The sequence below is a fragment of the Falco cherrug genome, chromosome 13 (genome assembly GCF_023634085.1).
Source record: "Falco cherrug isolate bFalChe1 chromosome 13, bFalChe1.pri, whole genome shotgun sequence".
Lineage (NCBI taxonomy): Eukaryota > Metazoa > Chordata > Aves > Falconiformes > Falconidae > Falco > Falco cherrug.
In genome coordinates this window covers 1,079,397-1,102,910 of record NC_073709.1, presented here as the reverse complement: position 1 = coordinate 1,102,910, position 23,514 = coordinate 1,079,397, and the positions used below count along the sequence as shown (strand labels likewise).

Sequence of the window (23,514 nt, the reverse complement as noted above, 5' to 3'; positions counted from 1 at the left end):
TGTGGTGGTTGTGAGCGTTGTGCAAGGGTGGAGTTAAGGGATTTCTGGTAACTCCTCCCAACCTTTTTCAAAGGTCACTGGCTCACTCCGGCCAAACTGGAAAGGAAACAAATGCCCGAAGAGCAAAACCCCCAACATGTCACATCAAATCACGAAGGAGAAGCTAACGGGACAAAGCTACTTGTTTGGAGCATGTGTATTGCGCTCTCTATCATTAATTTACTAATGGTAAATATTTCAACAGGTAGTTATGGGACTTCCAGGACTATCCTAGCGGCTATGATCACAAATTATTCATCGGTGGCTCTTGAAGAAGAAAAGCCTTTCTGAATAAAGGCAGTTCTGTAGCTCTTGCTGGTGTTTTGCATTTCAGCTGACTCCCTCTGCCCTCCTGAAGGAGATGTCTCTTACCACCAAGCAGAGGCTGGCCAGCACTCGGGAGATGCGGCGACCCCAGATTATCCAGATTCTAGACATGAGCGAAGCCTCCCATCGTAAGGTAGCCTTTTCTTGCCCTTTTCCTTGCTGTTTGATGTGACGTTTGAAGAGAGCGCGTGCTTGTGACAGGCTTGCCTCCAGCTTATCTAAATGCCTTGGTGACTAAGTCCTGTTGTTGTTTCAGACTGCTGCTGGTGTGGAGTTCCTTCTGCTGGGGGAAAGGTAAAACATTTTTCCCCAGTGAGATGTTGAAGTCCTGACCTGCGCTAAGCCCATATAAACAACCTCTGTTGAAGTTGGTGGCTTTTGCTGGAGATGAGCTACTGCGGCTAAAGCATGATACTGGGGGAAGGCTGGGGCGGGCCACAAGGATGCAAGCTTGCAATTTCCCACCTTCCTGCTGAAATAGCCAGCCCTTGGTTTGGTGTAGTCTCTGTCGAACACTTGGGGTCATAGGATGCCCTCAGTGGTGGCAGCGTTGGCCTTTGAGGGCTGAGGGCCTACGGTAACTACTCAAGGTGTAGCTAAAGCAATTGCATGAATGCTTTGGGTTGGAACAACGAGTGGGACCCGTACAGGGTGTTAGATTTTTCAGGCTGCCAGGTACACAGGGGAATGGCCCTGGGCAGAGGGGAGTGGGTGTGCTTTATCTGGATCAATGTTTATTTACACGTGTGTTTAAAGCTGCTTTTCTTACAGATCTGCTTAGTATAACACACGTTCCAAAGGGGTAGATGACTGAGGTAGGCTGTTGAGTGGAAAACTGCCAGCGAGAGACCTGTAGCAAATTGGTTAAGGATTGCCCTAGACAGCGCGTGAGGTTGGGAACGCCTCGGACGAGTGCACACAGAACTGGCCGTGTGCTGTGGCCGCTGGCTTCAGCACGACCCTGACTCCTGTGGAGAAGCAGGAGACGTGCCTGTGTCTTGTGAGTGTGAAGAGTTCAGCTGGAAGGGGGGAGGCAGAGCAGGGAGGAGTTTTCTCAAAGTAACGCCTCGGCGCTGTAAGCATTTGCTGTTTCTGTATGTTTTCAGACCTGCTTCTGTAGTGGTATTAAAGAAAATGGCAATAATAGAATATAATGAAGCATCCATTTAAAGCTCGTGGGAAAAGGAGATGCCAAGTCCAGCTTTACTCAGATTGCCCAGTGATGCTGGGAAAGTACCTGGAACTTACCACCTCATCTGTCGCTTTCTTAACGGCGGTGTTCCTTTCTGGCCTGTCTTCTCTTCTTCCTGGTTTCTGGGCTGTGTGTCAAAAAAGAGATTTGAGGATGTGTTGGGCTCGGTCTCTGTGTCTCAATGTAAAGATGATCCCCAAATTGTTTCCCATGGGGTCTCCTGTAAATTCTTGGCTTTCCCTTGCTCCACGAGTGCTTACAGCTCTTGCAGTGAGTGCTCTGGAGCTGTGTGACCGTGTTAGCCCAGGGCTCTGCCGGAGGTAAGTGCTGCCTTGCCTGTTGGAGAAGGAGACCTGGAGAAACACCTGCCAAAAGAGCTGCTCGCTTGAGCCTGCTCTAGTGTGGCCCAGAAACTTTTGATCTGCTCAGAACACAGGTGGGTGAGCTTCTGTTCCCCTAGCGTGAGCTGGGCAGGCGTACTCACCAAGGGACTGTCCTTCGCTGGAGGCCAGTGTTGTATTCTCTCACCGATGAGTCTTTCTCCCCGCGGCTGAAACTCTCTGCTCTCTTTTGCATCTCCAGTTCTCGGCAGTTGCCCTGGAACAGAGCTTGTTCCGGCCTTTCCCATCAGAGGTGGTATTTCAGAGCTACGTCCCCGATGAGGTCTATGAAGTGCCACTGATTCTGAGGAACGTGGACAAGGTAAGTGCTGGGATGTGGAAGTTTAACCCTGTGCTGGAACTGGAGAGCAGTGTCATCCGCGCGGTGCACAGCACAGCCAGTCGCCTGCTGCAGCACAGCGCATCCAGAATAAAACGTCTCACCGCCTTTATTTTGCAAGACGGTGGAAATCTTGCCATGCTGAGGTTTCTCCCCCTGGTTTTGGCTGTGTGTTGGTGGTACCTAGCTGAAAGGAGCTTTTCTGGTCAGCACCTTTCCCCGTGGCAGCCCTGCACGGGTGGGAATGTTGGGGGCTGTACAGTTCTTCCCTGCCCTCGTGCTTTCCCTCGAGTGTGCACCGCGTCCTGGTGGCTCCGTGGTTAATCTCAGTTTCCACAGGGCACCTCTGCCTCTGGGTGAGCTGCACAGAGAGCTGAACGGGCTGTCAGAGCTCGGGGTGGGGTCTTCTCCACTTTATGCTGGAGTAAGTTATAATTAGTGGTAACAGCGCTTCAGGAAAGGTGTTTTGAAACAGCAGTGGAAGCAGGCTGATTTAGCAGCAGCAGCGGGAGGCCTTTAGGTGCCCCTTCAGGCTCCTGCTAAGCTTAATTGGGTTCTGCTCAGGTTTTCCTGAGACAACGTGATGCTCTGCTTCCCCTTTGGAGAGCCACGGCCTGTTTGGAGTAAAGTGCCCTCAAAGGTCTCCACCTTTACTTGAAAAAAACGATCATTTTGAGACTTCCCAAGAAAGTTGAGAATGGAAAAGTTGAAAAATGTCAGCAGTTTTGTTCCACTGTCAGGAGGGAAATTGGGACCTTTTGAACTTCAGCTGGGGAAACGTTTGCTGGAATGAGGCATGTGCCAAGGGCAAGCTGGTGGGAAAAGGCAGGAGGGAGGAAAGGAGCTGAGCTTGGTGTTCTCTCCCTGCGCACTTTCATACACGCAGGGGTTTCTCTTGATACATAGCAGTAAGTGCACGGGCAGTAGAGACAGGTCAGAAAGAGGGGTGTAATTAAGGATACTCTTCTGTAATGAAGAGGAAGGGGTATGCGTGAGGGCAGGGTGGGATGGGAAGATGGAAGTGTGCACAAGAGACGGTGAATTCGCCTCCTTTCCAAATTTCCCTGTTGGGGAGGGCAAACAGGTGGACAACAAAAAAAAGCTGTCGAGGCATATTGCAGGTGGAAGAACAGCAAGTCCAAGTATCTCCTGAGATAACAGGTTGTGACAGGGATATGGGTGAAAATGGAAGACCCTTTGGCAAGGAAGGATGCGGGTGTGCTCCCTCAGTTATTCCGGGAGAGTACTGCACCATTCCTGGTCTGGCATTTAACTTGGGAACATTGATAAGATGCAGCATGTGTGCCTGCACCCGGGGGATGCCACTGGTGTGATCTGCGCTGAATTTTGGGCAGTCTTTGCTGTAGGTATCCTCGTCCCTGATTAAAATGTGCCTCAGTCCTCACTTTCTCTCTTCCTACTCTCTGCTTCATTCCCACTGAGTCTTTGGCTTCACCTGCTCCATTATCCATGCAGCACTTCAAAATGTTTATCTTTGCCAAGTACCAGCCAACAGGCAAACAGTTAATTTGCTCTATTCATGCTTCCTCAAGTGGAAAAGATCATCTGCATTAACATTTCTGCCATTCCCAGTAAACGATAATAAACTTGTACTGTGTAAAGCTGCACCTTGGGATTTACGTGCCCTGTGAAGGGGGAGGCAATGTGTGAACTGTGGTTTTTTTCCCAAAACAATGTCGTTTTGAAGCTAGTTAGAGCTCAACCACTGGAGAGCATGGGTGTAAAAGTAAGATAAGCTCCAGGAAAATCTTTGGTATGTTTTAAATACAGAAAGACAGAGAGGATAATCCTGCGAGGGTGTTATATTCTAAATTGGTTGGCTTTTGGCGATGTCCTGGAGAAAAGCAACGTTGTGCTCCGTCTCAAGTTTTTCGTGCCAGTTTCCCACATTCCTCTGAATCATACTGAGTTACACTGCATGGTAGCCTGAAGTTGTCTGCCCCATAAAAATCCAGCTGACAGCAAAATATGTTCCGCATAGAGGCTCTGTAATCATGCAACTACAGAAGTGCTGTACTATATACTTCCTGCTCTTACCTGTGTTGTAAAATTGCTTTTCTATTTTCAGGCTGTTCCTCAGCACCCTCAGATGTTCTGGGTGGCTTTTGCTGAGGGTCTGAGCCACACGTGCTCCCCTTCTAAGGGACATGGTGACCAAAATGCTTGTCTGCACTGTGAAGTTGGCTCCTGGAACTCGCCGCCCCAGGACATTGCTGGGTTCCAAGGGCGTTTGGAGAGTTCAGGACTGCCTTGGCCACGGGTTACCAGGCTCGGGTGGGTGGCGCAGAATGAGCCTCCATTTTTTCCAAGCCTCATGTGGGGTTGTTGTTGATCCGTGAAGCTGCCCACCAGTCCAAATCACCTGCTTCAGACTTTGAGATTTGGCGCTCAGGGGTTGCTCTCTATGTGCTAGGAAAATGCCTGTGTGCTGTCTGTGTGCTGGTGGTGCCCCAGAGGGCAGAACCGTGCAGCAGGGTGCCTGCAGGGCCTGCTGGGGGTGGGCAGGGGTCCCCAGGGATCTGGCTTGCCCGCGCTGGCAGCTGCCTGGCTACAGTCACAGGCAGCAGGAGCCTCCGGAGAGCAGAGGTTGGCTTTTAATAATGAAACCACCACCAGGCAGTGCCAGTCATGTATCTCGGGGCAGAAAATGCCTTTGAAGCCCCTAGTTGATAGGCACAGCCTGGGGGGTCGCCTGGCTTTCCATCACTTGGCCAGGTTGCTGGCTCTCATCCTCTGCATCAGCCTCTCCTTGTAGCATATTGTGCTTCTCCCTTGCTTCTTTCCAGCTCCCTTTGGTTTTTCCCAGCCATCTCTCTGTTTCTGGGGTTGTCTCTTTGTCTTCCTGTGTTTCCTCCTTTTGCTCTTCATTTGCTGCTTTTATTCCCAGTAAGGCCACAGTATCTGTGGTCCCCTCTTGCTGGTCTGCCTACATGGCTGTAGCACTGCAGCTTGACTGCCCCGCTCAAACCCAGCACGTTAAAGTGAATTTCTTCCTTCCGCCAGGATTAACACGTACTGTTTGGCGTTCAGATAATACATGCCCCTTCTAGGGGCATGTCTGCCTGGATGTGTACGGGCAGAAGCCAGCAGATTCTCTGGGCTTATTGAATACACGGGTGACTTGATTCAGATATTATACCGCCGTGCTGCTGGTGTCTTCCCTGCTTGGCCCTTCCTTCATCGCCCTGCTGCCTCTGGCCTCGAGCTGTTTTGCCCAGGCAGAAGGGATTAATGTTCACTCTTATGTGTTACGTGTATGTACCTCCAGAGCTAAAAGTGCTTTGTGAAGGTGGTATCACCAGGCCTCTTCTCCTCCTGTTTCCACAAGCTGCAAGATCATACTTTCCTCTCTTTTCTGCAGGTTCCTGGGCTGGTGAAGGTCATCTTGGAGAGCTCACCTTATTTCAAGCTGATCAGCCACCACGCTGTGTGCCGCAAGGTACTGCCTGGCATGCTTGCGACTTTCCGCATCGTTTTCTCCCCTGATGAGAACAAGGTGAGACTGGAGGTCCCGAGAGGTGTGTGCCTTCAGTGGGAGGTGAACCTGCGGGGCTGGGTTCAGAACAGGGCATCTGCTGTGGGTTTTGAGGCACTGTCCTGGTTTCGGTGGCATTGCACTGGATCTGCAGCTGGGGGAAACTTTTCCTGTGGTGAAGATGATGCTGTCATAGGCTGGAGGCTCTTCTATGCTTCAGACTGTGATTATCCTTTGGTGCTGGAACGTTTAATGCCATGTCTGTTGGCTTCAGGGATAAGAGTGCACTGTGTGGTGGGGTGGCCTCTCATGGTGTTGGTTTCTAGTATCTGACTATTGCTGCATAATTACGGGTTTGCTCTGATAATTATAAATACAAAAGCCTGTTTGCATAAATACAAACCTGTTGTTTGGAGGACCCAAAGCTGAGCCTGATCAGAGTGAGGACCACCACCTTTGAAAACTGGAGTTGCTTCTTGAATGCATATCGTGTTGGCTGCAGTAGTGAGACGGCGGAACGTTCTGTCTGAAGCCAGCACTTTTCTTGCACACCGGTCATAGCCCATGCCGTGCTGCGAGGTTTGCTCTAGGCTGTGGTCAGGCAGCCTGCAGCTGGTCACATCCTGGCTGGCAGCACCATGCGATGCCACCGCAGCAGGGACTGACGAGCTGTGCGTTCCCTCCCTGTGCTTTCCTGGGCGTTTTCAGGGGAAGGCGCACGTGGGACAGTAGGGAAATGGCAGGGAGGGGTGCTGATAAGGTGTTTAGCCATCGCACCTCTCTACTCGATGTTAGGGGCTTAATTATGATGGAAAACGCTAGGGGAATGGCTAGATCCAGAGAGCTTTCCCCTTTCCCGTCTGGCAACCAGTTCCCTGCCTCACCCTGGGCTGGAGCGAAGGTGATGCTTTTTCATACCCTCTGTGTTCCAGCCTTGCCGCTGTGCTGCCCCTGAGGATACTTGCCCACCTGTGCTCCAGCTGTGATTCTAGGGGAGAAGATGCGCTGTGCTCGTGGCAGGGAGCCAGCCTGGCCCAGACACGCTGAGCTCCAGATGTCTTTAACCAGCAGGAGGCTGGTGTGCTGCAGAGGACTGAGGCATCTGGAGCGCACACAGGAGTGAAGGGGCAGGTAGCATCTGCAGGCAGCGTGTTAGCCTGGAGCCTTTGGGCAGTCACGCTGGTGTGGCTGTGCCTGCGTGCATGGGGCTGTGGTTGCTGTGTCAGCTGGCACCTATTCCCTGCCCCGTGTGCCATGCTTTTGCTCGGAGGTTGGAACATCGGTGCTGTGGCCCTGGCAAGTCTGGCACTGTGCCGTGATGTGAAGGGGCGGCGGTGTTACCTGGAGGCTTGTTAACGCAAAAGGGTTTAGTACCTGGCATGGAAGGGAGGAAGCCCTGCAGGGGAACACAGACAGACAGGCTGACTCTTTACACCAGCACTCTGCTGCCTCTTGGCACAGTTCTTTGCGTGACTTTGTGGGTGATGCAAGGTGAGGGGGTTGCTCTGAGCCAGCTGGTGTTTCTGTGCCAGGCCAGAGGTGCAGGCTCTCTTTGGGCACAGCTGTTCTCTCATCTTCTGTTTGCTGCTTAGATGTAGTTGAACACCCTGTCCTATCCTCAAACAGCATGGCTGTAGCAAACTAGAGAGGAAATGCCCTGTGGTGCCTGGCTCCCCATGCTTGTGAAATGATCTGTTGCTTTGCGGAGGGACTGAGAAATTGTTTTACGTCATTCGTATGGAAGGTTAAAATGATGTTGGCTTAGGGCAGTTCTCCATACTGCCCAAGTGACATAAGAGCTTAATCTCACCGAGGTAGGCTTTGCAGGGGACACTGCTTCCTTTAAAATGTGATTGACTAGTATTCATGAGCATTCATTTTTGGGATGGAAGTAAATCGGTTCCCATGAAGGGCAAAGAGCTGCTCTTCAACTACAGAGAAGCAGCAGAGCAACACATGAACATCACCCCAAATAGAAGTAGGGTGAGGTAACTCCCAGGAACACTCATGTCCAGTACTTTGTCCCTTGTCTTGCCCTTGAACTGGTGAGTGTGTGGCATTAGGGAGCTGTGCCAGCGAGGTCCTCTGCACAGCTTGAGCGACACCCTGGCGGTTTCTGCCGACCTGGGTTTTGTGCTCCTTGCAGGGCATTGGGAGAGGGATGTGGGCTGCTTGGTGAGGAGCACATGGGGACTCTACAGCAGAACCAGAATGTTGTATAAATCGAACTTTTTGTCTCGTACTTGATGGAGTGTGAGTCAGGAAAGTGCCGGAGTGCTGTCGCTCAGCTAGAAATGCATCAGTAGCATGGTCAGGATGTGCAGAGCACCTTGAAAAGCCCTTAGCCAAGAGGCAGGCTTTGGGAGATGGTTCTGTAAAGCCACCTGTGTTGGGCTTGCAGTTGCTTGCCTGCAGAGTATCTGTGTGTTAGTTGTGGAAGGCTCAGGAGTGCTGCCTTTGAATAACTCCTACATCTCTGATACTGCATGATCCACAGGGACTGTGGGTAACCCAGTGAAGTGGGGTCTGGGTCTTCCTGATGAGGAGCTGGTTTGTGTCATTCTCTTGCTTTGAATCTGTTCTTCCCTGGAGTAAGTCTGACTTCAGTGAAGTCACTCCTGATTGAAAGGAGTAAAATTGTGCCTCAGCCCTAAGTAATAGGGCCATGTGAGTTGTTAGTGGCTGAAATGCCACGTAGCCCTTTCTTGGAAAATGAGCAGTTTCCTACTGTCTCGCAGTCATTTGGGAATGTGCCACGTGGTCAGACTGTCAGAAAAGGAATAGCTGACGCGCCTCTTGGTTTATTGGCACTCGTGTTATAAATGAACTGCTAATTTTTCTGCTGGGCAACATTTCCAGTTTGTTACTCTTGCTGCTTCTGATTTGCACGTTTCTGTTTTATGGCTCCATTGTACAGCGTGGGTGTTCTCGTGCCAGCCCCTGTTCCCGTGTGTTCTTGCGTTATGGTCTGACGGCCTCTGCTGAACTGGAAACCATTGTGGCACTGACCGGCAGATAAACAACAGACAGAAATACTTCCATTTGTGCGTCCTTCAGGCTTATTAGTAGTTTATTGTAAAGGAAGAAGGAAGCAAGAAGCACATAAAAACATAGCAGAGCTTATTCTGTGTTGTCCTCTTGCTCTTTTCACTGTAGCAGTGCACTGTTTTCAGGCAGTGCAAGTTCAGTCTGTGAGGTTTGTGAAATTCATTGCTGATGCTCAGTGGAGACTGAATTAATGCACATTGATTACTCTGAAATATGACAGGACGGTGAGTTATTGCATGACTGAAATGAAGTCCTTTAAAATTCAGCCCAGCCCTGCTAGATGTTTTGTTGTGCACAGAAGCTATTCCAAGAATACTTTTAAGATGACTCTTGTGAGGAGGAAAGGGGCAGAAGACCAAGGCAAATGGCGCGGCGCCACAGGAACCTGAAGCCAAGTGACTCATTTCAAAGACTCCTGCGAACCGGCGGCTGAGGGGGGCAGGCGCAGGGGCACCCCCTCTGCTGCGAACGGATCTTCATCCTCTGGTCTCTCCTCTGTTGTCACGGCCCTTATTTTCCAGCCTTTTTTTATATCAGGGTTTCAGCAGGAGCTTTCCCTGCTTGGCTTGCTGTGTTACCTCATGCTACAAGGATCTTTTCTTTGCAAGTTGGCTGCTGCAAGGAATTCAGTGAAGCATTTGGGATAGGTTATGCAGGGAAACTGACATCTGAGTTTGGGGTTCTGGGCAGTTAGGCTTGATATTGCTGCGACAGTAATTACTGTTAGCCTGAGTTTACAAAGAGCCTGAAACAACACCCAAGACGAGCAGCTGCTTCAGTCTCAGTGGGTGCCAGTTCAGACGCCAGTGGTGATACCTGGAAGGCCAGAGCTTGTAATTTACTGCTTGTCACAGGGGAGCACGAGAAGGGGAGCCATCGTACAACTGTCTGTATCTTCCGTGAAACTGAGAGGGGAGTTGTATGCAGGATGAAGTCGTATTTTCATGAAAACCTATAGCCTGAAGCTGTGTCTAAACACAGCAAACTTTAAAGCATAGATGGGATGCAACCCCTCTGTCATCCAGGCACGTTTATTTAGAAACCTGGTCTTAAACAGTCTGCTAAGGGTTTGCAGTTGCGAAGCAGAACAACATTTTGAACTGGTCTCAACTGTGCCCCTAGGCTGCAAGCAAGTGCGTAGCAGGGTTAGTGCCCTGGTAACACGAGGCAGTGCTGAAGTAGAGACTTTGCAACCTGTTGCCCCCAAGGGAGGGCAATTCAGCTTTCAAAAGCTTAAGGGACCATGGGTTCACAGTGGCACAAACAGCCAGCTTCTGCCTAGCACCCCTCTTGCCTTGGGTTTCCCCCTGTTTGGGCTGGCGCTGCATTCAGCCTGGTGCAAGGTCCCACGTTGGTGGGGTGGTAGAGCGTGGCTGAAGGGTCAGCCCGCTCTGAAGTGCTGAGTCAAGCCTTGCACGGGATGCCATGTCCCACGGTGTCCCTGGAGAGGGGGCTTGGAGCATAATGTGCATCTGCATGAATGGCGAGAGGCATCTTTCTCTCTCAAGGTCGTGGTTGTCTCTGTGAAACCAAATCCTTGTTGCTTTAGCCTTGCCCTCAGGTCCCTGGAGAAATCCCTTGTGCATTGCTGTGCAGGTGGTCCCAGCGCCCCTCACCAGCAACGGAGCTGGGAAGGCTGCCTGTGCTTGCTTTTGGGGGGGGATTTATTTCTTGGGCTCTTAATTGCATTGCTGTTGATCCATTTGCTCCTTAGCAATGACAACACCTTGACAATTACTTCCTTTTACTTGCTCCAAGTAGCTCCAGTTGTTGAAGTTCCTTTTTTCTTTATCCTCCTGCTGATCTGAACTTGCATCCTCCTCTGCCTACCTGGCACCTGGAAGAGGGAGCTAAGTAAATATGGCATGCCAAGACTTAATAAGGCAGGTAGCTTTCAATTGGCTTTGCAATGCCTTTGTTACAGTAGTGTGGCCAAAAGAACAACAACAACAAAAGCAAATAACATTCTTCATTTGCTAATGAGTTTCTGAGGATCGAAACAGTGCAGGACGTGAAGTAGCCAGATAATAGGTGCTTTAAATTCATATGGGCTGCCCATAGCTTTTATTTTAGAGGGCTTAGGCTGCAAGATTGAGTACAAAATTGCTAACTCAGAACGACTTGCTGAAGATGAAACGCTTTCCTGAAATGCGGTATTAAATCATGCAGGTTGCTTGCTGCAGTTCCCTTCCTAGTATTTTACCTTCCAAATAGGAAAAGCAAAAGCCCTTCTGCAGTTTCTAGGGTGAATATTTGAGATGTCTAGAAAAGGAGATTATTCTTTTTGTCTTGGATGGGGCAGCATCTGTATTGACAAGCTTAAACCCCAGCTGAGCAGGTGGTAGGCGAGGTGCTGGGTGGTGGGTGAGGCGCTGGCTGTCAGCGCTTGCGTTAGAGCAATAGGTGCGTGTCTGTGCCTGGGCTGGCTGCCTTAGGGCCCTTCCAGGAGGGGATGGGGACAGGAGCAGGAAATCCCAGCTGTGGGGGAGTCTGGATCGGTTCTGCTGAAGGGAGTTTGCTGCTGTATGCAATTCCTAAATCATTAAAATCCTAAAGCGCTTGCTGCTTCAACAGTGATAAAAATATCAAATTAATTAAAAGCACTGAGGAAAAAATCAGGGCAGCCAGTGAGTGACGAGAAGCAGAGTTTTTATCAGCTCATCCATAAGAGCGCTGCTGGGGGTAATGGCTCCTGGCCCTATGGCAGCAGATTTACCACTGATTTCAGTGGGGGCAAGGTGATAGTTCCAGCGCAGCGATGCCACGCCATACATCTGGAGACTGCTCTGCTCATCTCTACAGTAACATGATTTTGGTAATTTGATTTGCCTTCCTGCTGCTAAACGCCAGACAGCCGGGGCGCGGGGGGGATTGCCTGGCTCTGTTCTGCAGAAGGCAGTGGCTGGGACTGCACAGCCGGCTTTGCTCTGGTGGGGTGTCTGAGTGTCCCCCGTGTGCAGCTCCCGATGCCGCCTGCCTGGGGTGGGTGTGCTAACCAGGCACGCCGTCACTTACTCCTCTAGAACAGACCTTACAGAGGGGTGTGATTACGGCATCAGCCAGAGCTGTCTCCTGTGCCCCCTGAGGCTGGGTGAGATGTAAAGGGAAACGGAGTTCAGACACAGGAAGAACTAACACCCTTTAATTCTAGCGCAGAGGTGGCATAGGCTGCTGAGGGCAGGGGTGGAACTGTTAGCGCTTTTAGGTACTTGTGAAACCTCTCGCAAAAACAGTTTGGGTCTGGAGCTGAGCCAGCTCTGGTGTGGGGAGATGGATCAGGTGGCTTTTGAAGGGTGCGTGTCCCCAGCCTTGGCCCTATAACGCTGTGAGAAGGGGCAGGAAATACAGCCGTACCCTGCACTGCCCTGACGCTGCCGCAATTACCGTGTCCAGCTTGTGAAGTATTTCACCGAAGACTGACCATTGACTATGCATGTGGTGAAGTCCTTTTGAAAGTGTACCTGAGCATCCCCTGCCAAGCTTCAACGAGGTCGCCGCGTTGCTGGCACTGGAGTTAGTGCTGTGGCACAGCTGGGTTCTCAGTGGTGCTTCCAATAGTCTGCAGTGGCGATCGAAGCAGGTTGCGTTAGTGCTGTGATCCCTTGCATGAAGAGACTGTTCTGGTGTCTCGGAATCAAAGCATCAGATAATTGTGGTGCTGCCAGCTTGCTGCAAAAGCAGGTGAATCAATGGGGTTGTTTCTCCTTTGCAAGTTAACGACCCTGTGCAAGTCATGCTACTGGAATGAAAGCTCATGAAGGTAAAAAGTACTGTTGCGTTACTGAGTGATACTGCTACAGCCATAGAAAACAGCAGTTTTCCTTCTGCCGTGGGGAAAGTACTAAAAGCATTGTGCTGAGGTTGTTTCTTTCCCCGCAGGATTATTTCCACGAGCTCATCTGCATCACAGAAAGGGGAGAAGTTTGTTGTGCCTCTCCGAGCTATAGGTGCCCGAGCTATCCTGGACTTCCCCGACCAGGTGAACTTCTCAGCCTGTCCAGTCAAGTACAGCACCCAGAAAACACTGCTGGTTCGCAACATCGGTAACGGGGCGGCCCGCTACTGCATCAGCCCTCAGAGGTAGGGAGCTCATCTCTTTTTGTGCAAAACACTGTTGTGTGATAATACAGTTGGTAAACAGCGACAAAAAGGAGCCAGAGCGTGTGAGCTGCTGTACTGCTGCCGTGGCTGGAAATGGGCAGGGCACGTGGGGTTTGCTGTTGATTATAGTGTTTGAAGCATGGCGCAGCCTCTGCTAAAACTCTGCAAGCTGCAGAGTGGAGTTTTATAGTGCAACGGTGTCTTCAGTGCACAGTCGTGCAAGACTGATTCTGTTAGATTGAACGAGCAAATGTAGGAAGGCAGCTGGACTGCCCTCGGGCTGTGTAAGATCCTGCGTGGCAGACGACAGCTCTAGGAGCTCAGTTCCTGAGGACCAAAGGCAGTGTTAAGAAATGGGCAAGCTCTGAGCTGGTGGAAGAGACATTTAAGAATTTATCATCAGCTTTACCAGCAGTTTGTCTATAGTAGCAAGTGCAATCAGAGATGATAGATCAAAGCAACTGGTATTGAGACCCTGACAAAAACCCTGTGGGGTCCAGAACCTGGTTTTCCAGTAGGTTTGATCTGGTCCCTGGGATCCACTGTTCTTCATTAGAATGAGCTCTTAAGTGGAGATGAGCTGGCAGCGGCTTCAAACCTGCACTTTAGCCCCAAAGCAGAATGCCGATGGGCGCACAGGCAAAAGGTGCAGCAAATGCCTGGTGCGTGGGTTGGGAGCCTTTTCTAGAGCTTTGTCTCTCTCAGATCTCCTGGAAAGTGCTCTAGCATGCTGTAGTAGCTACCAGCAACCCCCTTGATCTTCAGTACCTTCTGAAATGGTTGTGTGGCCCTATTGGCCAAATATACCCATTCCCTGGGAGGCCACAAGCACGTGGCATTTCGGCAGTCTCCTGGTCAAGCGCCTGATGTGTGCTGTGTCGTGGACAGCCTGTACTGTTCCTCTTGGTCTGAGAAGACAGTCACTGGTTTTCCAGTTTGCTGAACTGGAGAGGGTAATGCGTTTTGGAAACTGCACCTGCAAGGAAACCACTTCAGCTGGCTGGTAGTTAGCTCCGTGTTGCTTGGTCCCAGAGGTTTTGGTGTAGGAGCTGAGGTCCAGAATGCAGCAAAGACGTGCCATCTGCCTTAGTGCACCTGAGTTGCTTCGGTTTCTTCCCCAGGAAAACAGGGGTCAAGAGAAGGCTCTTTGCTCTTTCTCCTGGGAAATGCGAAGGTCCAAGAGGCTTCTACCAAAGCCTGGCAAGGCTGTTGAAGCAGGCTTCCAGGATGCTGTTCAAGCAGGCTGCTTCTTTTCACTGTGGAAATACGTAGGCAGGAACTTGTAAATCCCTGTACAGCTTCCCTCTGGGATTTCCAGATCTACTTGTCACCACCAAAACAAGTACCCAGTCGTGTGTAGCATCTCTTGGCAATGTCCTTGCCAACTGTTCTATCGCGTGATACGGCGTACGTTGAATCCTGCTTGATATGGATTTTATGCTGAACTTCACCAATTGAATGTTTCAGTCCTGACTTGCAACAAAGGGATGGGAAGCGTTACGAAAGCTTTATTTCAAACTACACAAGAAAGTACAATTCTGAATAACTGGATTGCGTGTGCGCAGAGATCAAAAGCTGGTAAGATTTCCCATGTCAGCCAAAGGCATCAGTCATCTCTTCCATTTCGTTATGAACTTTTGAAAGCCAGTCTGAAATTTCAAACTGATGATCTTTGAATATAAGCAGCGTTTTATTCTAATTAGGTCGCCCCCACTTTCATTCAGATTTCTTTTTTAAATACTCTGAGGTTCCTGTCTTTCTGCTCTTTTATTTTTTTTTGCTTTAAGTGTTCAGCGAAATGTCATAATGAATTCCTCATTGGGAACTTTCTTAAAGGTTGAGTTCCTCTAATGCCTGTGTGTCTACCATCTGCCTATATATATGCACAGATGTATAAGAAATAATATGAGAAATTTGGGGAACACGTGAAATGGAATTGGGCTGCTGGAGAAGATAAAATCCTAGAATAACTTTGGAAGAGACCTCTGGAGATCATGTGAGCAAACACAGTGCTCAAAGCAAGACCAGTGTCAAAGTTTGATCAGGTGTGCACTCAACACGAAAAGTAAGACCAAGTGATACCAGCCTTCGTCTTTCCTTCTCAAGGCTGTGCAAAGCCATTTATCCCAGCATCTCCCTGTATGTGCTGTGCTCCAGCCCCTAAGCTCCTCTTCTGTAGAAAGGCTTTCGTGCCCACCAGCCTGCACTGCCAGGGATTCTTCCATCCCAAATACAGGTTTTTGCATTTTCCATCCCTCGGCTGCATGCGGTTCTGCTGTGTCCCCTGAATAGCAGCCCAGCCCTCCAGTATCTCGACTGTACTCCCCCAAGCTTGTATCCTCCACTCAAAATCCGAGTGCTCCCCACTCTTGACCAGGTCACCACGTCCCCTTGCAGCCTGGGAGCAGAACAACCACGTTCTCCCTGTGCGATGAGGCCATGGTGTGCCAGGAGTGGTTTCTCCAGCCAGTGCTGGGGACTGCGCTGGGTGACAGTGGGTTCCCTGCTGCTTGTGCTGTGAGAAGTTGCTCAGGTGCCTGCCCCAAGGTCCCAGGTGAGCTCAGTGGCTCCAGCAGCCCCAGCAGAAAAGAACTGGCCTCCCAGCTGGCATGACAAGTTGGCTGGAGAGTCTCACCAATACACTGCTCCACAGGCGAGTAGGTCATTAGCTGTTAATTGTCTTTGAACAACTCTACTTACAGAGGCTTTCGCGGGAGAGACCGTTTTCCTCCTCATGTCAGGGGATTAATTTCCCTGCGTTAGAGGCTGTGACCAAGGCTGCATCATTATTAACGACAGGGGAAGTTTTTAGTTTAATGTCATTGCATTCTTTTGAATGACTCCCGTAATGATTGTTCAGCATCACAAACACTTAAACCTGTGCTTTGGACATTAATGCGTGATGTTTCCTGTCCTGGAGAGCTTAATGTGTAGATATGAGACGCAGTATTTAAGAGTTATGGCATAGGTGGTAGGAGTGCCAGCCTTACAGACTTACATTCAGGACTGTTTTAGTCTCTTCCTATTTAGTGGAGAACTGAAGCAGCTTTAGTGTGTGCTTAACTTTTGCTGAGTACGGATGTAGTGTTGTGTTAAAGCCAACATCAATATCACGTAATAGTTTTGTGTGCCGCTATGTGTAAGCATGCGTGCACGTGAGAGGGGGAGGAGGCTTAGTGGGGTAGAAGGGAATGAGAGATCAAAGTTTGCGGACCATCAGCTGGCCTCTGTGTCCTTCATTCTCTCTCTGCACAACTGAGACTTCTTAGTTGCTGCAACTTCTGTCTTCTGGCCTGGGCGAATTCAGGCTCTTGCCCCTTTGCAAGGCAGCTGCAGGCGCCACAGTTTCCTAGTCCAATGCGCCGCTCGTATCACTTCTCTCTGCCTCCTTTCTCAAAATTCCCTTGGCATCAAGCGTAACCTACCAGCTTTCACCTTCAGTGCATTTTTCAGCCCATCTCCAATGCTAACCTTTCCTCTCGGTCAGTACTGCGAGCTCTGCTCTTGCAGCGGGTCACTTCATAAGGACATTCCTTGCCTCTTACAACTTTATCTAAGGACTTGTATGGTGTATTTTACTCCACGGCAGAGCTCTCAAATGAATCCACGGGGCCAGTTCAGCATCCTTCTGCTGTTGCTTGTTCAGAACTCTCCCTTGCCGTGGTATCTACCAGAAAACATGGACACATTTTGACTCCTCTTTCGTAAAGGGTGTGTGTGTGTGTGTGTGTGTGGGAACCCTGACACCAAAGCACTCCCCATTATGCAGCTTGGCTCTGTGCCTGTCCTCCCCCTGCATGCCCATACCCAGCTGTTCACTGCATAGTGTAGTAATAAAAAAAAATAACAATAGTATAAATATAAAAAGTCTTTTCCTGCCGTTCTCATTGTTAAGGCTGGTTAGTGAGTTTCTTCTCCACGGCATTCACGGAGATAAATGTCATTCCAGTACATTTCAGTTGAAAATGGTGCCTGGAAGCAGATCTCAGTGCAGCACTGCCTTTTCCTGACGTTACACTGTGCTGTGCTGTGCTATGGGTTAGAGAGGATCTGTCTGAGAAGGTCCATTTAGGAATGTCCCACCAAGCTCTGGAAGCTCAGGAAATGATCCTACATGGCACAGTGCCAGGAGCCGCCTTGCATCCCTCCCTGCAGTACCCATTATACTACATGGAGGTGTGGGGCTGGAGAGTTACCATGGGATGTACAGGGATGTGACAACAGAGCCTACGTGCAGGGAAAGAGGGAAAGAGAGAGCTTGTGAGATGCTGGCTCTGTGCAGGATTTTTTCAGTATGGAGATGGAGTCTTGGATGCTTTGACCTAACAGACTGTGTTTACTGGAGTGGTTACAGTGCTCGACTTTGGCTTTTATACCATTACCAAAAAATTACGTATGCCAAGATTAAGTGATCTTTGGGTTTTTTTCCTGCGATAGGTCTTAGTTGACAGAGGGGGCAATTCAATCACCAGTAATTTTACTGTCGGTCTTGCGGTTGGAGGCAGCTTTTAATGAAATCAATTCTCACAAACTCAGATGATTTTATAATGCAAATTAAGGCACCAGAGGAGTAAAGGGGTTTTGGTTGTAGAAGAGAAACATATCATGGGACGAAGTATGTTGCAGCCTCGTTGCACGCTGCACTGACTAAACGTATGGTTCCAGGAGGAAAGGCAGCGCGGTAGTCGGGAAAGCCTGAGCCACAGAACTGTCAGCGTTGTTCACTTGTCAGTTGGTTGCTAAATTGTCAGGAGTATTTTGCCCGTGGTATCCTCATGGGATTTAACTTTTGCCCAGCTTGGGGAGCTGATGCCTGGTGAAAGCAAGCAAGATGTAAACGCCAAGGCAGATCACAATGCAATTGCTTACTAATCTGGTGTTGTTCCCTTTCTGAAGGGCAATTACGGGCAAGATCTCAGCAGGTTCTGCTGGGAAGGTCTCCCTCAGACTGGTGCGGCTAGATGAGTTTATACAAGCTGGGGATTGCAAGGCACCGTTGGGAGATCTGGACCTGTGAAAGCTTAGATGTTGTACAACAAAGCAAACGTACAAATGGACGTAGTTGAAAAGCATGTCAGAAGAAGAGCTATTAATAAACCTCCAAACCTTATCTTTCCTGTTTTGTCAGGAGCAGTAGTTATTCATTACAAGGGTAGATCTAACAGGACAAGAATTACCGTAAAGAACAGCTCACAATTAATGGCTAAAAGGCCAAAGTTGAGCCTGCCAGCTTCATCTGTTGGCAGTGGTTTTCATGTGGCTATTAGTGTGTCAGGGACGTTTCCTTAGCATCTCTTATCTGTAGGCTGCAGGGAACAGCTTAGTGATGTGGACTGAAGTTCAGAGTTCAGGTGAAGCACGGACCTTACATCCCTCTGGGTCTTGGAGAAGCAGGTCTACGTGAGGGATACCAAGCTCCTGCTACATCAGGAACCAAGTTGTCCTGTGGGTACAGCGTGGGGTGGGAGGCAGGAGGTGCGGTGTCTGACTTGTGCTCTGTTTCTCCGTCCTGAGAATGAGTCCTGACCTCGGTGGGATCCTCCTCTCTGGTAATTTGAAGATGTGAAGGTATCTACTTTCTCGGGCATCCCCTGAAGTCATCCTCAGGAGTGTCATTCCCATCCCAGCTATCTGAGGGCAGGGGTATGCAGACATGGGGATGGAGTAGGAAGGGCATGGGATGGGAGGTAGTGCTGAAGTGTGGCCCTTAACCGGCAGCTTTTCTGTTCTGGCAATGTTTCTGGTAAAAACAACAAACTAAAAGAGGTGGGGGGGAATTTTTCTGTGCCTTTCCCACAGCAGGCAGTGATCCCCGCCAAGCACCAGCAGAGCCCTGCCCAGTATAACCAGGCACAACCCCCAGCGCAGGTGCAGGGCCATGTAGAGCAGCCCGGTTCTGAGGCTGGCGGCGCCTTGGCTTTCCTCCTCCCTCTCAAAAGCCTCAGGTCCAGCACGTGAACATTGCGGGCCCAATGCTTCCCCATTAGTCACTGGCGATGTTCTTGCTAGTCGTGATGGGAGCAGGTCAGGCCTCCAATTGCATCAGTGTCTCCTTAACGAGCAGGAACTCCAGCAATTTCATCAGCTGTCACTGCTTCCATGAGCGAAGCGAAGCTTGCGCATGGCTCCATTTTTTCTCATTATTTCTGTGGGCTGCACTCCCCAATCACTGTAAAACTCTGCAGAAAATATTTTTAAGGTGACAAATTGACCACCAGCAAAGCACTAAATCCAATAACTTTTGCTTTCTAAGTGAGGCTGTACAAGAGCCGCAAAGCCCAGCTGCTGTTGTGCAGAAACATGTTGCATCTGACTTTTCCCTGAGCATTAAAGGACTGAATTATGTGTCTGTCAGCTGAGAGCTGTTTACCTGGCGACAAATCATAATTGCTCTTGTTAAATCTAAAGTACACCGACACATTTTCATACTATTTCCCACACATTGCACAGAATTTCTCTAGTAGGCCAAGCAAACAGTTACCAAGCCTGGATTACAACCCAGAGCCCCAGACTGCATTGCTTGTGAATACGCAGAAAACCTCCTGTTGAAGGTGCCTTGATATGCTCCTGCTAGCGGTGCTTCATTTAGCTAGAGATTTAATTGTTCAGGCTGTAAATGGGATACTCCTTTTGTGTCTTGTTTTCTTGTTTCTGTATCACTCTAATCTGCCTTTGCACTTGTACAGATTTTTCTTTGCTTAGAACAGCTTTCATTGAAATGCTGATAAAATGTGCCCTTTCTGAGGCAAACCCAGGATGCTTTCAAGGTAAAAAAAAAAAAAAAAGAAAGATAGATTAATTCTGCCATTAAAGTCTAATTATTCTCCGGTCATTCAAGAATAAACTTCTGTTCTCCCTGTCTGATTTCCAGGCTGTAATCTCACTGGGACAGGTATTGCCTTGACATTTGCATCTCTTGAGGTTTATAGGTGGCAGGAAAAGACGGATTCCTGAGGAACTCAGTGTCAAGTTGTGCATGCAAATAACTCTTGCCATCTCCGTGCCCTTCAAAAACCCTCCTCCGATCGTATCGCTAGCAGTCAGACTCTTGAGCCTTGCTGCAGAAAACTGGATGCAGGGTATGGGGGAGACGAGGTCATTTTATCGCTTAGGATCTTCTGAGGGCTGGAGCTCTTCAGGAGTTGGGTCGGTGGCTCAGTTCCTGGCCCTGTATGTTCTCTTTTTCTGCTGCTGACTGTGGTTTCTTGGCCCCTTGCTAATACAGGTGAGCTGGAGTGAGCTGGACGGCAGAAGGAACGTAGTCCCCAAAGGTCCCACAATAATCCTGATGTGCCTCTCCGTGTTGCAGCCCTTTCTCTGTTGATGCCTCTGCTGGGACTCTTGGGATTGGCGATGCCATGCAAGTAACGGTGGACTTCCACCCAGAGAAGACTGGTGATTATTCCAGGCCCCTGACAGTTCACTATGACACAGGTAAGGTCTGGGCACTGCATGGTGCCCAGTCTCTGCGTCCTTCAAAACAGAGACCTTTCAAAGCAGAAAAATGTTAAGCTTGCTTTGCAGACTACTTCTAAAACCTTTTCTTTCAAAACCTCTGTATGTTTCGGTGCTTAAGTGAGCAGGTAAGGGGCAAAGGCTGCGTGTGCCCTCGTTCTGTGTGGCTGTGTGCCGGTCTCTCCCTGGGGGATGCTGGTGTCGGCTGGGTGCTCTCCACCCAGCACCCCCCATGACTGCCATCTGCCATCATTCCCTGTTGTCCCGGTCACCTTAATTGCCTCTCCAGGTGTATCTCCCCTGTCCCGGCTTTGCCTCAAAGAAAAGTGACAAATAGTTGGTGTTTAGGGGGCTTTTAAAGTGCATCCCCTCAAGCAGGAATGAGGTTTTTTGGAATCGGGTTTTGCTGGGAGTTGCTGAGTCGGAGGCGGGAGGAACCTTGATTCTCCGTTACGGTGTGCATATGCACGTGTGAAGCTTCATTCCTTGGCGGTGCTCTGTTTGAAGCGCGACGTGGGAATGCGTGCCTCTGTCAGACTCGCTCCAATGCCGCTGTCTCTTACACATCTGTCCCCTGCACTGCTTCTACGTTGTTTTGCCGCAGAGCCTTGTTCTTTCTGTTTGCCTTCTCCCACAGCTCACGACATCAGGACTAATGCAGCCAGGACTTGAGGGCTCTTGGGATTTGGCAGGAAGAGCTCGCTGCCTCCCGAGATAGGTGTAACATTTATATTAGGCTAGGAGAAGCTGAGGTCAGGCCACAGAAACACCATCAGCTTTACGCTTCACTGAAGAGTAAGCGGGGAATATCTTTAGGAAAAGGCGCCATGTTAGAATGCTTCTGTCGGCCTTGGCTCAGCAGGGGTATGTTGTGGTGCCGAACGAGGCGCTTCCTCAGTTGCGTGAAGGCACTTGGCGTGTGTTTCCTCTCGCCTGAGAGGGAGGTTTGGTTTGTCCCTGTCCCTCAGCGTTGGTCCTTGGAAGTGTGGTGTCCTAACCGAGGGGATACTGTGTGCTGCTTTAGCCCGGCAAAGAGCATTTTAGTTGTCTTGGGTTTGTGGAAGTTACAAATGCTCCTGTATCTTCCAAACACTTATGTAGCCTCACGACTTATTTCAGCTTTGTCTAATGTTTTCCAGTTATTGACATATTCACGGAGAATGGTTGATGCTCACTCAGAGGAGCTTATTGTTTTGGGTAACAGTTTCTAGGACGGGTGACTGAAATATCAGCTAGGGAAGCACAAAAACGTGCCTTATTTGTATGCCTATACAGAATCTATAGGATAAAATTCAGAGGGCTAGAATTTCTCTGGGGCAGATGAGCAGTGACAGTGGAGATTAGGGCCGTAGGGTTTATACTTTGTGACGGAACAGAGTGAGCGAATAATTAGGGCCAGGATCTTCGTGGCTCGCTTTGAAAAACCTGAGAGTCTTGTTCTTACTGAAACAGCTGGTTCCCCCATAGTCAATCTTTGCAAAAGTGATTTGTGTGGGTAGGCCACGGGGATAAACTCTCTGCTGGCTCTGAGATGGGTGTTTTCCCAGGAACACGTGCAGCTCCCTGGGAGATGAACCCAGGATTTCATTCCTGCCTGCCAGTACAATGTTGCAGTTATTTTGAAATAAACTACGAATTGCGAAGGAGAGCAAGGGGATAATGAAGGGATTATCTCTCTAGCTTTGAAGCGTACAGGTAAGTGAAAGGCTGCTGAGATGAATTGCTAAAGTGAAGCAGAAACGTGTAATCAATCAGTCTTTGGAGGTGTGGTGCAGAGTTTATTGCAGGAGTAGTGCAGAGCACCAGACAGCGTTCCCTGACCTCGCGTGGCGAGCCCTGGCTAATGTGTCCGGCACCACGGCAGGCTCCCTGTGACGCGCGTACAGAAAGCAGCCGGGTTGCTCTTTCAGAGCCACCAACAGAGTGTTTATTAAGAAACAGAAGTGCTAAGAGCAAAACAGCAGTTTAAGGTGTTGGGAGGCGTTTCCCTCGCTTGGCTGTGTATCAGTACTGACTTGCTCGCAGGCAGCAGTCGTTCTCAATGGATCACACCCTTCTTAGGGTGACTTACGCAGGATCGGGTGAACATTGCTTAAATTTCTGCTGAAGCTGGGTCAGATCTGTCCCTAGCATTGCTTAAGCAAGCATGGAGCTCTTCCATGTGAACAAGTCACAATTTTTCCCTTAGCGTATGATTTGGTTGATTTAAATTGTGTGTCTTTTGGGCTGGTTAGGAGCACAGGTACTGTCCCCTGGATAGACTGTGTGTGTGGTGGCGGTTCTGTTGCTACAAATTTATGGATGAGTGTGGAGAAAATGTTTGCTGCTATGAGCGTAATGATTTACAATGAAAACTTGTCCTTCAGTGCTTTACATGCCTAAACTCCTCCTTTTCGCCTGTGTACATGTGTCTGGGTGTGAAAAATCCCAGCTCGTACTGAAATGAGGGTGACTTGGGATGTTCTGGGCTCCAGCATATCCCTGTCCAGCACCTTAACATCAGATTATGGTACTTGAAAGGGTTTCTGAAACCTGCGTGCGAAGCACTCGTACAGCTTTGGAAAAGGTTTCAATACCACTGAAAGTCCTGTCGGTCACTTGGCCTTTCCCAGATGACGTTCAGCCCACCCTGTGTGGACCGTGTGGATGTGGGAAAATAAGTTTATGGAGGTAAGTCCTAGTCTCAACCAATCCAGTATTCATAAAGTTTCGATATTCTTTCAGCTGTCAAGTCCTGCTCAAGTGAGATGATGCCCAAGCTGCTTGCCCTGAGTGCTGCTGATTGTACACCAAACCCAGTTTGCTGCAGTAACAACATTTATTGCAGCCTGGCAGCGTAGCACCAGCTTGGTGTGGGAAGGTGAGCTTTGCTCAGGGACACGTGGCTGAGGAGATGCATGACGGGTTCCCAGAGGTGTGCCAGAGGTGCAAAGCAAATCCACCAGTCCAATGCCATCCAAAACAATAACGTCTACGGCAGGTGCTCCATGCAGGTGAAGAAGGCTGCCAGAGACAGGAGGTGCCGGCGAGATGCTTGGAGTTGTGGAAGGAGAATTGCTTCTCTACTCAGAGCTCCCTAAATGCTGACTCACATTAGGCTCCTGTCTCCAACGAGTACTAGTATAGTATGATGGGT

General features: G+C 49.6%; 1 pseudogene; it reads left to right on the top strand.

Annotated features, from left to right (window-relative positions):
- The window catches only part of LOC129737285 (hydrocephalus-inducing protein homolog), a 61,359-nt pseudogene that overhangs the window by 910 nt on the left and 36,935 nt on the right, over positions 1–23,514 (top strand).